Source organism: Lolium rigidum, chromosome 6 (genome assembly GCF_022539505.1).
Source record: "Lolium rigidum isolate FL_2022 chromosome 6, APGP_CSIRO_Lrig_0.1, whole genome shotgun sequence".
In the NCBI taxonomy this organism is placed as follows: Eukaryota; Viridiplantae; Streptophyta; class Magnoliopsida; order Poales; family Poaceae; genus Lolium; species Lolium rigidum.
This window is the reverse complement of record NC_061513.1, coordinates 332,351,156-332,361,387: the sequence shown is the minus strand read 5'-3', so window position 1 is coordinate 332,361,387 and position 10,232 is coordinate 332,351,156. Positions and strand designations below refer to the sequence as shown.

Genomic DNA, 10,232 nt, shown 5'->3' with positions numbered 1-10,232 from the left:
TTGAGAATAATCAAAAGCGAGAAATCCAATGCAAACCTTCCCCTTAGACCTTTGTACAGGCGGCATAGAGGTACCCCTTTGTGACACTTGGTTGAAACATATGTTATGCAATGATAATCCATGCGAATCCAAGCTAATTATGACAAGGTGCGAGCACTATTAGTAATCTATGCATGAGGCTTGCAACTTATAGGATGTCTTATGCATAACACATATGCTTTATTACTACCGTTGACAAAATTGTTTCTATGTTTTCAAAATAAAAGCTCTAGCACAAAAATAGTAATCCATGCTTCCCTCTGCGAAGGGCCATTCTTTTACTTTACGTTGAGTCAGTTTACCTACTTCTTTCTATCTTAGAAGCAAACACTTGTGTCAACTGTGTGCATTGATTCTTACATACTTGCTTATTTGCATTCATCATATTACTTTGTGTTGACAATTATCCATGAGATATACATGTTGAAGTTGAAAGCAACCGCTGAAACTTATATCTTCCTTTGTGTTGCTTCAAAGCTTTCTACTATGAATCTATTGCTTTATGAGTTAACTCTTATGCAAGTCTTATTGATGCTTGTCTTGAAAGTAATATTCATGAAAAGTATTTGTTATATGATTCAGTTGTTTACTCATTGTCTTTACCATTGCTTCGAATCGCTGCATTCATCTCATATGCTTTACAATAGTATTGATCAAGATTATGATAGCATGTCACTTCAGAAATTATCTTTGTTATCGTTTACCTACTCGAGGCGAGTAGGAACTAAGCTTGGGGATGCTTGATACGTCTCAAACGTATCTATAATTTCTTATGTTCCATGCTACGTTTATGATGATACTCACATGTTTTATACACACTTTATGTCATTATTATGCATTTTCCGGCACTAACCTATTGACGAGATGCCAAAGAGCCAGTTGTTGTTTTCTGCTGTTTTTGGTTTCAGAAATCCTACAAAGGAAATATTCTCGGAATTGGACGAAAGCAACGCCCAGGGTCTTATTTTTTCCACGGAGCTTCCAGAAGACCGAAGGAGTTACGAAGTGGGGTGACGAGGCGCCGCCACACTAGGGCCACGCGGCCAGGGTGGGCCCCGCGCCGCCTTAGCATGTGGGGCCCTCGCGCCGCCTCCAACCCTACCCTTCCGCCTACTTAAAGCCTTCATCGCGAAAACACCTGTACCGAGAGCCACGATACGGAAAACCTTCCAGAGACGCCGCCGCAGCCAATCCCATGTCAGGGGATTCAGGAGATCGCCTTCGGCACCCTGCCGGAGAGGGGAATCATCTCCCGGAGGACTCTTCATCACCATGATCGCCTCCGGATTGATGTGTGAGTAGTTCATCCTTGGACTATGGGTCCATAGCAGTAGCTAGATGGTTGTTTTCTCCTAATTGTGCTATCATGTTAGATCTTGTGAGCTGCCTATCATGATCAAGATCATCTATTTGTAATGCTACATGTTGTGTTTGTTGGGATCCGATGAATATGGAATACTATGTCAAGTTGATTATCAATCTATCATATATGTTGTTTATGTTCTTGCATGCTCTCCGTTGCTAGTAGAGGCTCGGCCAAGTTGATACTTGTAACTCCAAGAGGGAGTATTTATGCTCGATAGTGGGTTCATGCCTCCATTGAACTGCGGACAAGTGACGAAAGTTCTAAGGTTGTGGATGTCGTTGTTGACACTAGGGATAAAACATCGATGCTTTGTCTAAGGATATTTGTGTTGATTACATTACGCACCATACTTAATGCAATTGTTTGTTGTTTGCAACTTAATACTGGAAGGGGTGCGGATGCTAACCCGAAGGTGGACTTTTTAGGCATAGATGCATGTTGGATAGCGGTCTATGTACTTTGTCGTAATGCCCTGATTAAATCTCATAGTAGTCATCGTGATATGTATGTGCATTGTTATGCCCTCTCTATTTTTCAATTGCCCAACTGTAATTTGTTCACCCAACATGCTATTTATCTTATTGGAGAGACACCACTAGTGAACTGTGGACCCCGGTCCATTATTTACATCTGAAATACAATCTACTGCAATACTTGTTCTTACTGTTCTTCGCAAACATCATCTTCCACACTATACATCTAATCCTTTGTTTACAGCAAGCCGGTGAGATTGACAACCTCACTGTTAAGTTGGGGCAAAGTACTTTGATTGTGTTGTGCAGGTTCCACGTTGGCGCCGGAATCCCTGTTGTTGCGCCGCACTACACTCCGCCACCATCAACCTTCACGTGCTTCTTGACTCCTACTGGTTCGATAACCTTGGTTTCTTACTGAGGGAAAACTTGCTGCTGTACGCATCACACCTTCCTCTCGGGGTTCCTAACGGACGTGTGCTTCACGCGTATCAGGGGATCCTCGGCACTTGCTTTAGGATCAACGATAGGGTTCGGTTTTTGAACAACCAACTCCATCATCATCGCCTTTATTTGGTTAACGATGGATGACTCCAATTTCTTGAGGTCATCCAACGTAGCCGTTGTGGTATCGATGGGAGATGATGGAGCGGGTGGCACAAGGGAAGGTGACCCATTCCCAACCGTCTCTTGTTCGGCCATTTCTTACGCGGTAAAGCCCGAGCAAGAAAACCTTGCTCTGATAACACTTGAATGGATCGTAGCGAACAAGAAGGGGGGGGGGGTGAATGGCGCTACGACAAGTTTTTGCCTTTTTCAATTTTTAGTGCAATGGAAGGTAAAGGTGATAGCTTTAGCGATAGCGGTGTTCCTACAATGATCCTAGGATAAGTGCAACAAGCAAAGGAATCAACAAGATAGTAAGAGTAAGGAGCGAGACAACCGGAGGGCGCGGAGACGAGGCGAGGTTTGTTTCCGCAGCTCCTTCCACAATAGGAAGTACGTCTCGCGTTGAGGAGGTGCTAGTCTCACACAAGAGACTAGACGGCCACACCACGAAGGAAGGCCTCACCTTCTTCCTCGAGAGAGCTCCACGAAGGTGCTCCCCCTTCTCCACTAAGGCACCGGTCGAGGTGGTGATTCCTTCACAAGGTTGGGGCGAGCTCCACACACAAGGATGCTCCCAACACCCTATGGAGCTAGTACATCACCAAGCTAGCCTCCATAGCTGCACTTTCTCCAATGTCCCACCATAGGAACCCTACCACCAAGATCCACTAAGGAATAGCTAGTATTGGTGAAATCTCTCTTGGTAGAACTGTAGATCGGGGTCTCCTCCAACACTCCTCAAAGTTTGGGCAAGATTGGTTGGATGGTTGGGGAGATCCTCAAGGTTTTGGCTCAGCAACAATGGCGGAGAGAGAGATAGAGAGAGAGGAGAGATAAAAACGAGTTGGGGAAGAAGGAGCCCTTAAATAGGCTCCTCCAAATCCAACCGTTATGTCCAGTTTTCGCCTAAGCGGTACTACCGCTTTTGGGAAGCGGTACTACCGCTCTGAGTTCGAAATCCCCAGATCTGGTCCACGTGGACGCAGAGCGGTACTACCGCTCGCGATATCGCTCGAGGTACCGCAACAGGGTCCAAACCTTACTGGACTCGAAGCGGTACCGGAGCGGTACCAGAGCGGTACTGCCGTAACTAGTTACGGTACCTGGGTGGTACCGTGGGCGGTACTACCGCTCGTGAGCGGTACTACCGCTCCAGGTACTGCAGAGGTACCGCAACTCGTATTCTGGGTCAATATCAGCGCATAACTCAGGGCGGTACCGTGGGGCGGTACCTATAGGGGTAGCGGTACTACCGCTACAGGTACCGGTAGTACCGGCCTGGCTAAAACTGGTTTTCTCCCCTTTTTCTCTCCAGCCATGTCACCTCGCGATACACACACAAAACCAGAAAACCTATAAACTACGCTTCAGTCTTCCGATCTTGACATGTCCAGCGAGGTCACCGTGCACTTGCAAATCTAACAATGATACTCAAGGCACACGGTGAGATTACTCAAGTGTTGTCATCAAACATACAAAACCCGGGGTTTAGACTTTGCTCTTTCAAAAGTGCATAAGTAAAGAGGTCGGGTCTAGAGATAACCGAGCCACGCGAAAGACGATGATCTATCCCGAAGTTCACACTCTTGCGAGTGCCAATCTCCGTTGGAAAGGTGCGATGGCTTAGTGCTCGCGAACGCAACAAGAAGCCTCACCTTGAGGTGTGGTTGCTCGATGCACACCAACGCCATAAAGGCCTCACCCAGAGATGCGGTAGTCACACCACACACCGAGCGGCACAAAGGCCTTATCTTATTCTCCGGTGACCTTCACCACAAAGGCCTAGGTCACGGTTCCACTAAGGTTTTCCTTCAAGGCGGAAACCGGGCCTTACACAAAGGTTGGGACACACATCCACTTAATTGGAGGCTTCCAGCAAATCACCACAAAGGCCTAGAATCCGTCTAGGGTTCTAAGAACCCAAGAGAAACAAGCTCCCCACTTTCACTTTCACTTTCACTTCCACTGATATTTGGAAAGTTCAAACCGATACACCAAATGCAATGGCAAATCCTTCACTCCCAAATCCCACCAAAGCTGCAAAATCTTGTGGGGGAAGAAGAGAGGAAGAATAAAGGAAATCCACAAAGAACTCCAATATCTAGATCTAGAAGATTCCACTCACAAAGAAATGGTTTTGATTGGTAGAAATGTAGATCTAGATCTCCTCTTACTTTTCCCTCGAAAGATTCAAGAAACATAGGAGGAATAAAGGAATAGGGCAAGATCTCAAGGTCAACAATGGTGGAGAGTAAAAGTGGAAGAAGCATTAGCCTAAGGAGGAAGAAGGGGGTCTTAAATACCCACTCCCAACAAAATATGACCTTTTGGGGCTTCCCAGGCCGGCCTATCCGGCCCCCGACATGAAAAATCCGTCCAAAAATCCGGGGTCTATACAGGGGCTCGCATCCAAAAGTCCTTACCCATTTTTCAGGGCCCGGATATTTCACATAATCTAGCCTTGAATATCTGGCCTGGAGAAAACTGACAACAACATCAAAACGAGAAAGACCATAACTTGAGCATCCGGACTCCGATTTTGATAATCTTGGGCTCATTTCGAAGCTAGTAACAATCTCTACAAGATCATGCAGGGAACCATAATATTTCAACAAGATAGGATAGAAATTAATTATTAAAGGTTTGACCTATCTATAAAAGACATGTCGGTAAAACCTCCAACCTCGAAAATGCAACAAGTTTCCTGTGCAAAAAAAAACTGTTCTCGATGAATTAGAGCTTGTCATGAGAATAAGCACAAGCTCTAAAACATCACATGGATTATATCCAAATAACAACCAAGAAAGATGATGCAAGGATGCAAATGTTTGAGATCTCTCTCCAAAGGATACGATCGAGTTACTCACTTGAGAGCCCTCTTGATAGAACGACAACTAAATTATAAACCAATCTCCAAATACACCATGAGACCGGTAATAAGGAAACCCTACGAAGAGCAAACCTTAACCTTGCGCGTTCACTTGAGCTCGATGATGACGATCTTGACCGCAACAAGATGGAACGCCTTTCTTGATTGTTCTTGCTTGATGAAGTCTTGCGGATTGCTCCACTATAATCCACTATAGGAGAGCTTCTTTTTCGGTGCATCTTCACATATCCATGATCACCATATGGATGGCAAGCTTCAAGCATATGATCTCTTCGAGTTGGCTCATCTTGAACTTGCACTTCATTTCTTCATTCTTCATCATGTTGATGTCTTGAAGTTAAACTTGAGGGCACACTTAATCTTCATCTTCAAGACATACTTGACACTTGATGTTCTTCATCAATTTCTTCTTATTGCAACCTTGAAGCCAACATATGGTTCAAGCATTGCCTATGGACAACTCCTACAAATATAACTCAATACAAACATTAGTCCATATAGATTGTCATTAATTACCAAAACCACACATGGGGGTTCCATGCACTTTCACTCTGTCGGTGCATCAAAAATGCGGTGGACGAATTCCAAATCCACTATTCCCCCATTCGAAATCTTTCCCTTTTCAAGATCCATGGCAATGGTTGGTGCTTCTTCACCTGCTAGGACCAGGAGCTCCTCGTCGGGCCTTCTCCATCTTCCTCGAGATGTATTGTGTTGAATCCTCTTCCAATGTCTGTACGAAAGCTCTAACCCTGGACCTGGTAGAATAGACATGTATGCATGCCAAATGTGCGTGGATGTATGCAGATATACGGATCCGTGATGGTCGATGCAGGGTTTCAATTCCATAGTTAAGGTGTGAAATATTTTGTAGGCCATCATGCTGCACCTGCGACACTCGACGTGGTGGGAAAGGACTTCTACACGACCACGAGGTCGGTGACGAGTAAGTATACATCAACCAAGTTCTAACGGAACGTTATCCGCTATCGGTCTACGAGGGTGCGTCACTGATATCATCTCCGTTACAACATTACTCTTAAGATAGATCTTGTGCATATTAGGTTTTGCGATAAGTTATCCTACATGTGGACGAAAAGGGAAAGCAGATTGACCTTGGAAATCCTGGAATTGTTGTTCTTGTTGTTTTGCTGCAAATTCTGCTACGGTTGATTCCATCGATCCCCTCTACCTCCACCAAAATCTCTAGCTCTATTTTAAATCCTATCTACTGACTCACAGCTGCAGGAGGAACCTCAATACCAGACCTATCTCCGATCATTGATACATAACTATACACAAGAAAACATTTATCCGATAAGACAAGAGTGAAATGAATACTAGAAGTCTCGGCTTAGTTATCTTACACCAAAAACGATCTTCCTGTAGATTTGATAACCTAGGGTCTCTAGGAAAAAACTTTAACACTACAATCCGTTAATCTGGATCGAAGGTATCTGGCCAGGACCAAATCTGCATGCTGCATCACCTGAGAAATCATCTGGATCGATGGCGATTGGTCCAAACAAGCGGATGCAGAGATTGAAGCTGCCTCGCGATGCATATGAAGGAGATCTAGCCTCGTTATCGTGCCTCCTCAGAACACTTGACTCCTCCATGCTCGGTCAACGACGCGCACTCGGAGGGCTCGCACCAAATCCCACCTCCTCTTCATCCTCTCCGATCTTGACCGTAACTTGTTCCGCTCCACCACATCGCTCATCCATCTTCTCATCCGTGAAAATCGCTAGTGTTAGTATTATATTTCCCTTGGATTTGGGGGAAATGCACCAGACTAGACGGCGAGACCGATGGAGTGGAACTAGTGGTATGAAACGGGAGTGGGGGCGCACCTCACGATGCGTGGAAGCCACAACCCGTCGTCCGTGGCTTGCCAGGGCCGGGATCGAGGTGATCTCGCCATGAAGAGGACCTTGGGTCAGACCCGGTGTCACACGGGCAGAGCCATAATTAGCTTGCTCAGGTTAATTTTGTTCTATCTTTTGTTCCGATTTTGATTTTGTTCAGATTTAGAAAGTGGCAATAATAAGAAAAAGGGAAAGTTTGCCAGACGACACCGTTATTTTCTGGCGTTTGCTGAAACACACCGCTCGATTGTGTCTTTGCCAGATATCATTACAATTTTGTGACACATTTGCCGGATCACACCACCAGCCTCAAAACGGAAAGTTTTCCACTTTTGCTTGTGATGACTGGTTTTGAAGAATAAGTGCAAAGCTTTTCCTTTTTCTCCAGGTGGTGTGTTCCGGCAAATGTGTCACCAAAATTGTAATGGTACCTGGCAAAGACATAATCGAGCGGTGTGTTTCAGCAAACGCCAGATAATAATGGTGTCCTCTAGCAAATTTTTCCCTAAGAAAAAATAAAAAGAGAAAAATGTTACTTCAGCACATGTTATCGTTTGGAGCGGCCCGTTATCGAAATCGTGCGTGCGTGCCCTAGAGTGCCGCCGAACAGACCAAGGCGTGCCCTTCCCCTAGTCGCCACCGCCGCCGCCCCCGCCCATCTCTGGCGCCGGCGGCTTTGCCTTCCGCTCCCGGTCGTCATCCCTCTCCTAGCGCGTCTCTCGGGTTCCGTCCACCATTTCGTCTTCCCGGTCCATCCAGCTCTTCTTCGTCATCCAAATCGGCATCTTGTTCTTATCCGGATCGCCCAGCTCGTCTTCCGGGTCGACTTCATCGCCTTCCCAGCGCAGCTGCTAGCCAAGCATGGTGAGATTATTAGCCTCCTGCCTCCATAATTCGCTGCCTCCCTCTCCCATCTTGACACTAGCGCAATCCTGATATGAAAATCTTATGTGGGGATCTCTTAAGAAGGAGGGGGTGTGGAAAGAACTACTACATAATAAGCATGAATCCCCAGCTCTGTGGCATTTTCATGGCAATTTTTGTATTACTGTGCGTCTAATTGACGGGTTTTCTCATAGATATGCCTGTGTGCACAACATGAGTTTGTGCCTCCCTGTTTATGTAGTGTTGTGGGTGGAGCAGCCAACTCTGCTTCTCTGTAAACTGAATGTCCTGCCGGTTGTCTGAATTCCCCAAACATTTTCGCCTCTTGTTATAGTTATGTAGAATTTTCAGTAATCATGTCCATTATTACATTCACGGTTTGAACTGATGGATTATATGAGTTTAAGTGCATCAGCAATCAGCTTTGCAGTTTTTGAGGCCTGAAGTTCAGGGTAGAGCTAGTGTCTTTGCATATAAATTGTAAGTTCTGTTGTAGGCATGGTAAAGTGCAGCTGGCACTAGTAGAGGAAAAAACATGTCGGTTGAATAGCTGTTAAGTACTACCTCCGTTCTGAAATATAAGCCCTTTTAGGAAGCTAAACTAGCTTTCTAAAAAGACTTATATTTTAGAATGGAGGTAATAGTTTGGTATGTTTATTTGATAGCAGGTAGTTTAATATATTGAGACATGTACTGTGGGAATAGGTAGATACTGGCATACAGAGCCCTGTAACACAGGGTGTCATCTCTAGATATGGTGCCAGCCATAGCTGAGTTGAGTTTAATAATTATCCATCTGCTATAATATCTGTCCATGAGCTGAGCCTGAGGGCATCTATTTTCTTCTCTGCTGTAGGCTTCGTACTGAGCACCTCCATTAAAACAGAAAAAAAGCTTTGTTGGGCTTGATTTTAGTTCCATTTTGCGCCATAGCAACTGTCTCCTGTTTCGAAGATGATATATGATAGCAGTGGAGGCTATGTTGGGACTTCGAAGTTTCCATGTTTCTGCGGCGAGTCGGCTGACTTATGGCGTTCTGGGACTGACGAGAATCCTGGCAGACTGTTCGTGAAATGCGGAATGGATAAGGTTAGTTCTCTTCTCATCTGTGAACTCAGTTACCAATCCGCTATGCCAGGAAGTTTTACACTCGCCGCCGTTTTCGCCATTCAAATTTTTGTTCTGACTGATTTTGCTCCCCTTCCCCTTTTAGAGATGCAAGTATTGGGAATGGGAAGACGAGATCTGCGCCAGGTTGCCCGGCAAAGTAAAGCAACCAGGTCGAGTTGGGGCATCAGGACGCTTCCGCGCTGCTGGCATCGAGGAAGAAACTGCGACAAGTCAACAGATCAGGGCGGATATGACTGTGATTCGTTACTCTTTGCTGGCCATTGCTCTGGCGTCTGTGTGGATAGCTAGCCGGGTGTGATGTTTCTATTCATCTGTAGCCATCTATCAGTTTTTAGGTCATCCTAGTTGCATGCTCTATTTGTCTGGGAAACATGTCTACCTGTGGAAACTATAAGGAACAGAAAAGAAGCATGCATTAACAAAAGCTTACTGGCAGCAAACATGATCATCGAAAACTGATACTTGCTCCGTCCAACAAAGTATGTCTCAACTTTATCTGAATTTGGATGTATCGAGATGTGATTTAGTAATTTATCTAAATTTAGAAAAAGTTAAGACATACTTAAGGATGGACTACAACTTTACATGAATCTAAAAGAAGTTCTGCAAGGTAGAAAACTAGAAAACGAGCTGAATGTCGGCCGTTACGACAGTACATGAAAATAAAAGTGATAGCTGTCCACGAGCGAAAGGTAGCTGATGCGCAATGGTTTCAGGTGATGCTTGAGTTGGCAGCTTTGACTATTGTGCGCTTCAACAATAGGTTTACGGAAGATTCATGTACTATCCACTCCAAACACAACGACGCAAAGCCGACTAGGAACATTGACTTAGAAAATCTCGATATCTAAGTCGGTCGTTTAAAAACTATTACTAGATACATTCGTATCTAGAGAAAGTTAAGCAGTTTCTTAAAACGGGACAAGTACGAAACGAAGAGGAGACGTACGATCACAAGAAAAGATGTGCAA

General features: G+C 45.0%; 1 long non-coding RNA gene across 1 annotated transcript; it reads left to right on the top strand.

Moving 5' to 3' along the window:
* The first annotated feature begins 7,925 nt into the window (after positions 1–7,925).
* Positions 7,926–9,701, top strand: LOC124667077. Its single transcript, XR_006991150.1, has 3 exons — positions 7,926–8,109; positions 8,987–9,219; positions 9,344–9,701. It is a non-coding gene; the product is annotated as an uncharacterized LOC124667077 (long non-coding RNA).
* Positions 9,702–10,232: the final 531 nt, after the last annotated feature.